Here is an 8,455-nt window from a genome sequence, read left to right on the forward strand (position 1 = left end):
TTTATACCCAAAAACTTGCTTACACATTCTCCCAAAGAGAAATTACAAAATTAGCTAACTAAAGAAAAACCTCACAAAGGCAAATAAGTTTTGTAACACCCTAGACCAGTACGACACACAGTCAACCGATTTAAAGTGCTACACGGAACCATCGAAGTGGCTAACAAACTAAACTTATTTCCTCTTGTTTTAAAATGACCATAAAATAAACTAAAATATAATAAAAATCTTTTCACTGATGAGCTCCAAAATAAAATATGTACACTTCAAAAATATTACAGACCAACTTGACTGATTCTATGACTCAACTGGACAATAATGTTTACAAATATACATGCCCAAATAAACACGCTGAGACGTACATCTGATATGCACTGGTTTGGTCTGGACTTTGGTCTATCTATTGCTTCTCAACTGCTTATTCCACTAACTTGCCCACGGAAACATCCGAATGCTAAGCTAACTAATTCAATGTCACACTATCGGCTAAAACATACTAAATGTATTTCACTAAAAGGCTTAAACATTCAAGTTTACTGGTATAAGGTCTAATGCTATCTGTTCTACTGATTGTTATGTTATATTAGCTCACTCCTTGAGTGTTTGACGTCGCGCCCAAGCTAGTCTACTTTAAAATTGCTTTAGTGAGTATTCTCAAATACTCACTCTCTACGCTATGGCAGACATCATGGTGCGGTTGAGGATTTTGCATCTCGGAGCTCACACACCCCTCTAGTCTACCCTGATATGGCCCTCGAAATTCTTTACATCAGAAACCATACCCCTGACTAACCTACCTTTTCTTCTAAGAGGCCCTACCTAAGGATATCCTGACTGAATCTATATTGTAGACTCTGCTAGCTTTTCTAAAGGAATTCAAGTGTCCTGGTCGTTTTCCTGAACATTCCAACAAGGCTAGTTTTATTTCTTCTAACTTTAACTTGTTTATATGTTGAAATTAACATTAATGTTCTCACTTGTAGTCTTATCTGAAGAATTACTAAAGTGTTTGGTACCTCGAGTCTAAAACGCTCAAAAACTGCCATTACTGCTCAAAACAGACTGAAAGTATCGATACTATCCTTGGAGTATCTATACTCCTGCTAAAGTTTTGATACTTTTAAACATTATGTTCTGTCCAGTTTCGAAACTTTCTGAGAGTTTCGAAACTCTTGGTCATAAACTCACGAATATGTCCAAAACGAAGAACAAGTATCGAGACTATCCCTATGGTATATATGATGGGGTATGCTAATACAGAACAAATAGCTTAAGGGATTCACTTTAGGCTGCGTGCTCGATCGTTTATTGTGGCTCAGCTGCAGGGAAAACTAGTGTTTGTTAATCTCGATGCCCTCAAAGCATCACAATTAGTGACCATTAAAGTTCTTGAGAGATTGAAAGCGAGGTAATTATTTATCGCGGCAAGTTTATGCTATTATCTATTTGAAATATCATATGCATCATGATCTTTTGGTTTTTTAGGAAAAAATGAAGCAATAACATAGAGTAAGATTGAACCAAAGCCTTTGAAATAGATGAAATGGGATACTTGTTCAAATGCTTGTTAGTTTGATAAATATTTGGTGTTAATATTTTAGCTTTTGTCTTGAATACCCTCATTTAGCTGCTTCTTATACCTGCAGATATGGGAACTTATATACCGAACAGAATGTTGCTATCAGCGGTATTCATACCCGTGCAGGCCCTGGTGGTTATCTCCAATATGTGGTGTACATTGTTACGTCCCTTGGGTTTGTTCGTCAGTCATTTGACTTCCTGGTAGATGGCATCGAGAAAAGTATTGTACAAGCTTACGGAAATCTCCAACCTGGATCAATTTTTGTGAACAAGGGTAAGGAACATGAAATTTGCAGCCTTATTGGTTCTGGCAATGTATGCTTTCATGTTGAAGTTCTCTGAAATTGTTTGGTGTTTTCTTGCTGTGAGTTCCACTTTGTTCTGCATACCAGAGGTGTATGCATTTATTATGCTTAAAGATTATTGGTTGTCAACAGGAGAGCTATTAGATGCTGGAGTAAACCGTAGTCCGAGTGCCTATCTCAATAACCCTGCATCAGAGCGCACCAAGTATAAATATGATGTTGATAAAGAAATGACCCTTATAAAGTTTGTAGATGACCACTGGGGCTCAGTGGGCAGCTTCAACTGGTTTGCGACTCATGGAACATCAATGAGTCGTACAAACTCACTGATCAGTGGGGTAACAAGGGTGCAGCAGCACGATTTATGGAAGATTGGTTTGAGCAGAATGATATTAAGAGTACTGATTTGGATACTGATGGAATATCTCGGCTAGTCTCGAACATCATTTCCAGCACTCATCATAATCGTAAGTTTTTAGCTTTCGATTTCAATTACTTGAAAAATTATTATTCAGATCCATTAATTGTAGCTCGAACTCCTTGATGTGCTGGCTGGTTCTGTACAATATTTCTTTAACGTCTTTTGATGTTGACCATGAGTTGCTGGAGCTTTCTGCATCTTTCCAGTCTTCTCCTGGTAAGCCTGCAACCAGGACTTTAAGCACTGCTAGACGTGTCAGGAATGCTCTTAGACAGGCTGATAAACCATGATTTGTGTCTGCATTTTGCCAAACAAATTGTGGTGATGTTAGTCCCAATGTACTTGGAACATTTTGTGTTGGCATTGGTCTTCCTTGTGACTTCAATCATAGTACATGTGGCGGAAATAATGAACTATGCTGTGGCTGAGGACCGGGGTACTATACCTTGCCTGCTGTGCTTGCTTATATCATGCCATATATATTGTGCCTGAAATCTGAAATTGAATTTTTTTTTTCATTTTACTTGGCAGCTATCCCGATGAATTTGAAAGTACTCGCATTATTGGGGAGAGACAATTCAATAAAGCTGTGGATCTGTTTAACCAAGCATCTGAGCAACTAAAAGGAAAGGTTGACTATCGCCACCCATATCTTGCTTCTCCCAACTTGAAGTTACGATTCCTAAAGCAGGAGGAGGTTCTGAGGTAGTTAAAACATGTCCGGCTGCAATGGGATTTGCTTTTGCAGCAGGAACAACTGATGGCCCGGGGCATTTGATTTTAAGCAAGGAGATGACAAGGTGATCTAAGACTGCACTGAATATAAGTGCAGCTTTTCATTTTTCCATGCCTTATGTTTACCTACTCTGTACATTAATGTTGTTGGAATGTTATGTCAGGGAAATCCTTTTTGGAGGCTCGTGCGCAACTTACTTAAAACTCCAGACAAAAAACAAGTTGATTGTCAGCATCCAAAGCCCATCTTGCTAGATACTGGTGAAATGAAGAAACCGTATGATTGGGTGGTAAGTTGCAATGATATGGTAGGGGAAATACATGTCCAACCAAGTCTCTGTAACGTGATTCCGTGAAATCAATATGCTATAAAACTATCTTTACTTAGATGCCTGATGAAGTATTTGAACCATTTGACTCTTGGACTTCTCTGATGTCTCTCTTTACGTCTAAAAGAATGCTTGCAGTTCTTTTTCCACTAGAACAATTTCAATGATGATGCATTTGCTTCATTCATAATCTTGGCAACCTTCAATACTTCCAATACAGATCCTTCGGATTGGGCAGCTAGTCATTCTCAGTGTACCTGGAGGTAGTAGTTTTTCTCCTTTTTCTATCATCAGTTTTCACTTTGGATTGAATATTCACTACCATGTCATGTCTTGATGTTGACTTCTGAGCACCATGTTTCTTTTCTTTACGATGAGCAATTATAAGGATGAATTCTCACCATTTTGTTTCAAGCAGAATTTACAACAATGTCTGGAAGGCGTCTTCGCGATGCTGTAAAAACCGTGCTTACAAGCAGTGGTCATGGAGAATTCAGTAGTAACATGCATGTTGTTATAGCCGGGTTGACTAATACATATTCACAGTATATTACTACCTTCGAGGAGTACCAAGTTCAGAGATATGAGGTCAGTGCCAAATCAGCATTACTTGCATAGATAATTACCCGAATGTTAACATTCATCGGCTATATAAAACAACCGAGTGATAAAAATTAGGTTCTACAATATTTTTTTATTGGCAGCATTTTTTTTAACTCTAGTAAGCTTTGCTTAGATTGGAGATCTTTTGATCTAGAACTCGCAACTGATATGGTTACTGTCGTGTCTTACTTCACTGCTCTTCGAACTTGAACTTGCTATATTGCTTGTGCTACCAATATATTTGCATTAAACTCACTTTTAGTTTATTATGTGATTGCTCTTTGGTCATACATGCACTTGTGTATGAAAAACGTGTGAATTTTTGGAATGATGACTCCGATAAGGAGATTTCATTTGTGTTCGGAATTTCTAGTCTCGTATATATCATTTGTCTAGTTCTTTTACAAGCTCTTGTTTCTTAGGGTGCCTCCACGCTGTATGGTCCACACACACTCGGTGCCTATATTCAGGAGTTCCAGAAGCTCGCAAGTGCACTTATCAAAGGCCAACCTGTTGAGCCAGGCCCACAACCTCCCGATCTTCTAAAGAAGCAAATAGGCTTTCTCACTCCCGTCGTAATGGACTCTACCCCATCAGGTATAAATTTCGGGGATGTCAGCTCCGATGTTCCGGCTAACTCGACTTTCAAGAGAGGTAGCACGGTGACGGTTGTCTTCTGGTCAGCTTGTCCCTGGAACGATCTCATGACGGAAGGTACATTTTCCCTCATTGAGATGCTCCGAGGGAAAGATACATGGGTTCCGATTTACGATGATGGTGATTTCTGCCTTCGGTTTAAGTGGTCTAGACCTTCAAAGTTGAGCTCGAGAAGTCAAGCAACCATCGAATGGACAATCCCTCCCTCCGCCTTGCTTGGAGTTTACAGAATAAGGCATTTCGGAGCCGCGAAACAGCTTCTGGGATCAATTAAGCATTTCATGGGTTCATCCAGCGCTTTCGTGGTAGCATGAGGAAATAGCTCAGACTATTTGTATATACATATGTGGCAGCTTTAAACTTTTCATTCATATGCGCTCCATATGTAACGAGTTGCCATTAGACTACAAACTTTACCTCACGACGGATCAAAAAGGGCACCTCTAATGCTGAGCTCGTGTATCTCTTTTGATTTCCGGTGCAATAAATTAAAATTGACGAATCAAATTCTCTGTCATAGTTAGTTTTGGTCAAATTATGGTTTTGAACCCTCTAATATGCTTAATTTTAAATTTTAACTCTTGCAGTATAATTTGGTTTTCTATTATTAGTTATGAATTGGGCTTTAATTATAGAAACATTACTTCTCCTGGCATAAGGATTTAGACTGAGCTCAGCTTCAGCTAATGAAAAGAAATTTGAATTTGATTCAATAATTATTTAACTGAAATTGAGCTTGAGCACAAGTTGCTCAAACTATCGAGTGAACCAAATTTAAGTTATTTTATGTTCGATTCAAATAGTTTGGGAGCTAAATCAATTTTTTTTTACTTTTTATAAATATATAATGTATTTATATTATAGAACTAATTGTTTAGGGCTTTAGGCTTGATACTGTATCAATTATCAAAGCTTCAAAATACATAGGTATCTCATTGAACATTCTGTCAAATATATGTACCATTTATGACATTATCCCTAAAATAAATTATCAGACTGCCGGATGTGGAAAGTGCGAATTTCATTATTTGACGGGGGGGGGGGGGGTGCTTTTGAGAAGTTGAAAATTTCAAATTACAAGACACTTCACTTTTATCCCGATTGTTTAAAAATGCAGTGGAGAGCTCAGCTCTCTTGTAAAATTCGAGTTTCTCAGAACTGTGAAGATTTGGAGGTCAAAAAACAAATCATCTCCCTCTGATCTATACCACTTCACCACACGAGTTTCACCATTGGAGAATTTTAGGAAGAAATGTCGGTGCAAGAGTACCTTGACAAACACATGCTCTGCCGCAAAATCGAAGACACCGTCAATGCTGCCGTCTGAGCCAAAACTCCCGATCCCGTCCTCTTCATCGTAACCCTCTCTCTCGTGCTAAATTTTGATTTGTTTCGACTTTCAATTTCATTTTGATGATGATGTATTTTTCATAAACAAAATGAAATTGCAGTCTAATCATATGAAGAAAGCAGTTCCATCAGTGATAAGGAAGTTAAAAGCTCCGCTCGATAGCAGAGGAATTCCCACTGTTGAAGTTGATTTGTAAGGTTCCGACCTTCTGCGCCTGGCGGCGACTCCATTGAAATGTAACCATACTTCGGATGATATTTTATATTTGTTTGTAACCATACTTCGGATGATATTTTATATTTGTTTGTTTTTTTTTATTATTGATTTCAAAAATATAATATATGATAATTTTATTTTTATTTAATTAAAATATAGTCACTCATAATTAATTGTTGTTAATATCAGTTAAATATTTTAATATAATTATGTATTTAATCTATATTATTTATATATTTTTTTAATTTAATTATAATTTTAATAAATTAAAATAAATTTAATCATTTAATCGAATGGTATCACATATCATGTCACTTGTCACCATTCATTTGACACCATTCGATTGGAGGACTAATTTATTTTAATTTAATATATTTATTTTCACCAATTAAAGATTAACATGTGTCACCCTCTTATTGAAAGAAAACAAAGTAAATCAAATTAGGGCAAAAAAGATTAAAACATTGATCACTTATGAAACTAAATATGTATCCAAACATTAAACCAAGACCATTGCTTGGTCTAAAGTAGAAAACATAGTTTATATATTTTGTATTTTAATGTATAAATACTTAAATTCATAATATTTTATATATATTAACTTAAAAATATATTTATATTAATTTATTAAATATGTTTTATTATTAACTTAATTTAAAAATATTTTATTTCTATTTTCATTTAAAAATATATATTTTATGTTGAAATTTATTTTAAATTATGAATAAATTGAAAGACTATGTAAATAATATAGACTAAATGTGTGATTATATCAACTATCATGCCACATATTCTATTAATTGTTAACAACAGTTAAATTAGGATGATTACATCTTAATTAAATAAAAATGAAAGTAATCATATCTTAATTAAAAAAAGTGATTATATCTTAATTAAAAAAATAAAAGTGATTATATCTTATGTTTTTAAAAATTAGTAACCAAAAATAGATAAATACAAACATAAGTGATCATTCATGTAATTAACCCTTAATATAAATATCGAAATGATGAATTACATAACCTAAACTCTTACCGATTGAGGGGTTTTACAGATTTCATTTTTTAGACATTGAGAATTTTAGGAGTTTTATTTTTGAGAAATAATAAGTATTTTATTTCAAGGAAATAAAAGATGATTAAATCTTATATAATGCATTAAATGATTATCGAACTATAATTTTTTCAACAGACATTAACAATTGGGTTATTTACATGATTGATAATTATGTGTGTTTTGTCAATTTTTTCTCATTGATTTCAAAAATCATAATATATGATCATTTTTGTTTTTATTTAATTAAGATTACAACGAATTAATTGTCGACGTGGTAATCAAATATTTTGATATAATCACACATTTAATCTCTATTACTTATACATTCTTTTAATTTAATAACGCTTTTAATTTAATATATATATATATATATATTACTAATCTTGTTGAAAGAAAACAGAACACAACAAATTAGTATTAAAGGGGTTCAAATTTGGATCCCTTAAGAAACCGAACATGTACCCAACTATTAAACTATGACCAATGCTTGGTCCAAAGCACACAATATGATGTATACATTTTATATATTAGTTATAAACACTTAACTTAAATTCATAATATTATATATATATTAATTTTAAGAAATATTTTTATATTAATTTATTAAATATATTTTATTATTAACTTAATTTAAAAAAATATTTTTTTATTTTATTTTAAAAAATATATTTTATTCTTATCTAAACTTTTAAATATATATTTTATTATTATTTTAAATTTCCAAAGTATATATTTTATCTTAGTCTACTAAATATATATATTATTACTTTAAATTATTAAATATATATTTTTATCTTAGCTTTAAAACATTTTAACATAAAATATATATTTTAAATTAAAATAAAATAAAATTTTAAATTAAGTTAATAATAAATATATTTAAAAATCAATATAATTTTTTTAAATTTAATATATAATATAAAATACTATTAATTTAAGTTAAATATTTATACAAAGACATAAAATATACATCATGTTATCTATTTTAGACCAAGCAATGGTCTTGGCTCAATGGTGAGACGTGGCATCATTCGATTGGAGGATTATATTTATTTTAATTTATTAAAGTATGACTAAATCGAGAGAATATGTAAATAACAAAAACCACGTGTGAGATTATACAAAAAATTTAACTACCGTGTCACTTAATTTTTTAACTATTAACGATAATTAATTCGTGATGACTACGTCTTAATTAAAT

At 33.0% G+C, this 8,455-nt stretch overlaps 1 pseudogene; it reads left to right on the forward strand.

Moving 5' to 3' along the window:
• Positions 1-1,596: 1,596 nt before the first annotated feature.
• LOC120124550 lies at positions 1,597-4,993 on the forward strand (annotated as a pseudogene).
• The last annotated feature ends 3,462 nt before the right edge of the window (positions 4,994-8,455 follow it).

Source organism: Hibiscus syriacus, unplaced genomic scaffold (genome assembly GCF_006381635.1).
Source record: "Hibiscus syriacus cultivar Baekdansim isolate YM2019G1 unplaced genomic scaffold, ASM638163v2 tig00110419_pilon, whole genome shotgun sequence".
NCBI classification, from domain to species: Eukaryota; Viridiplantae; Streptophyta; class Magnoliopsida; order Malvales; family Malvaceae; genus Hibiscus; species Hibiscus syriacus.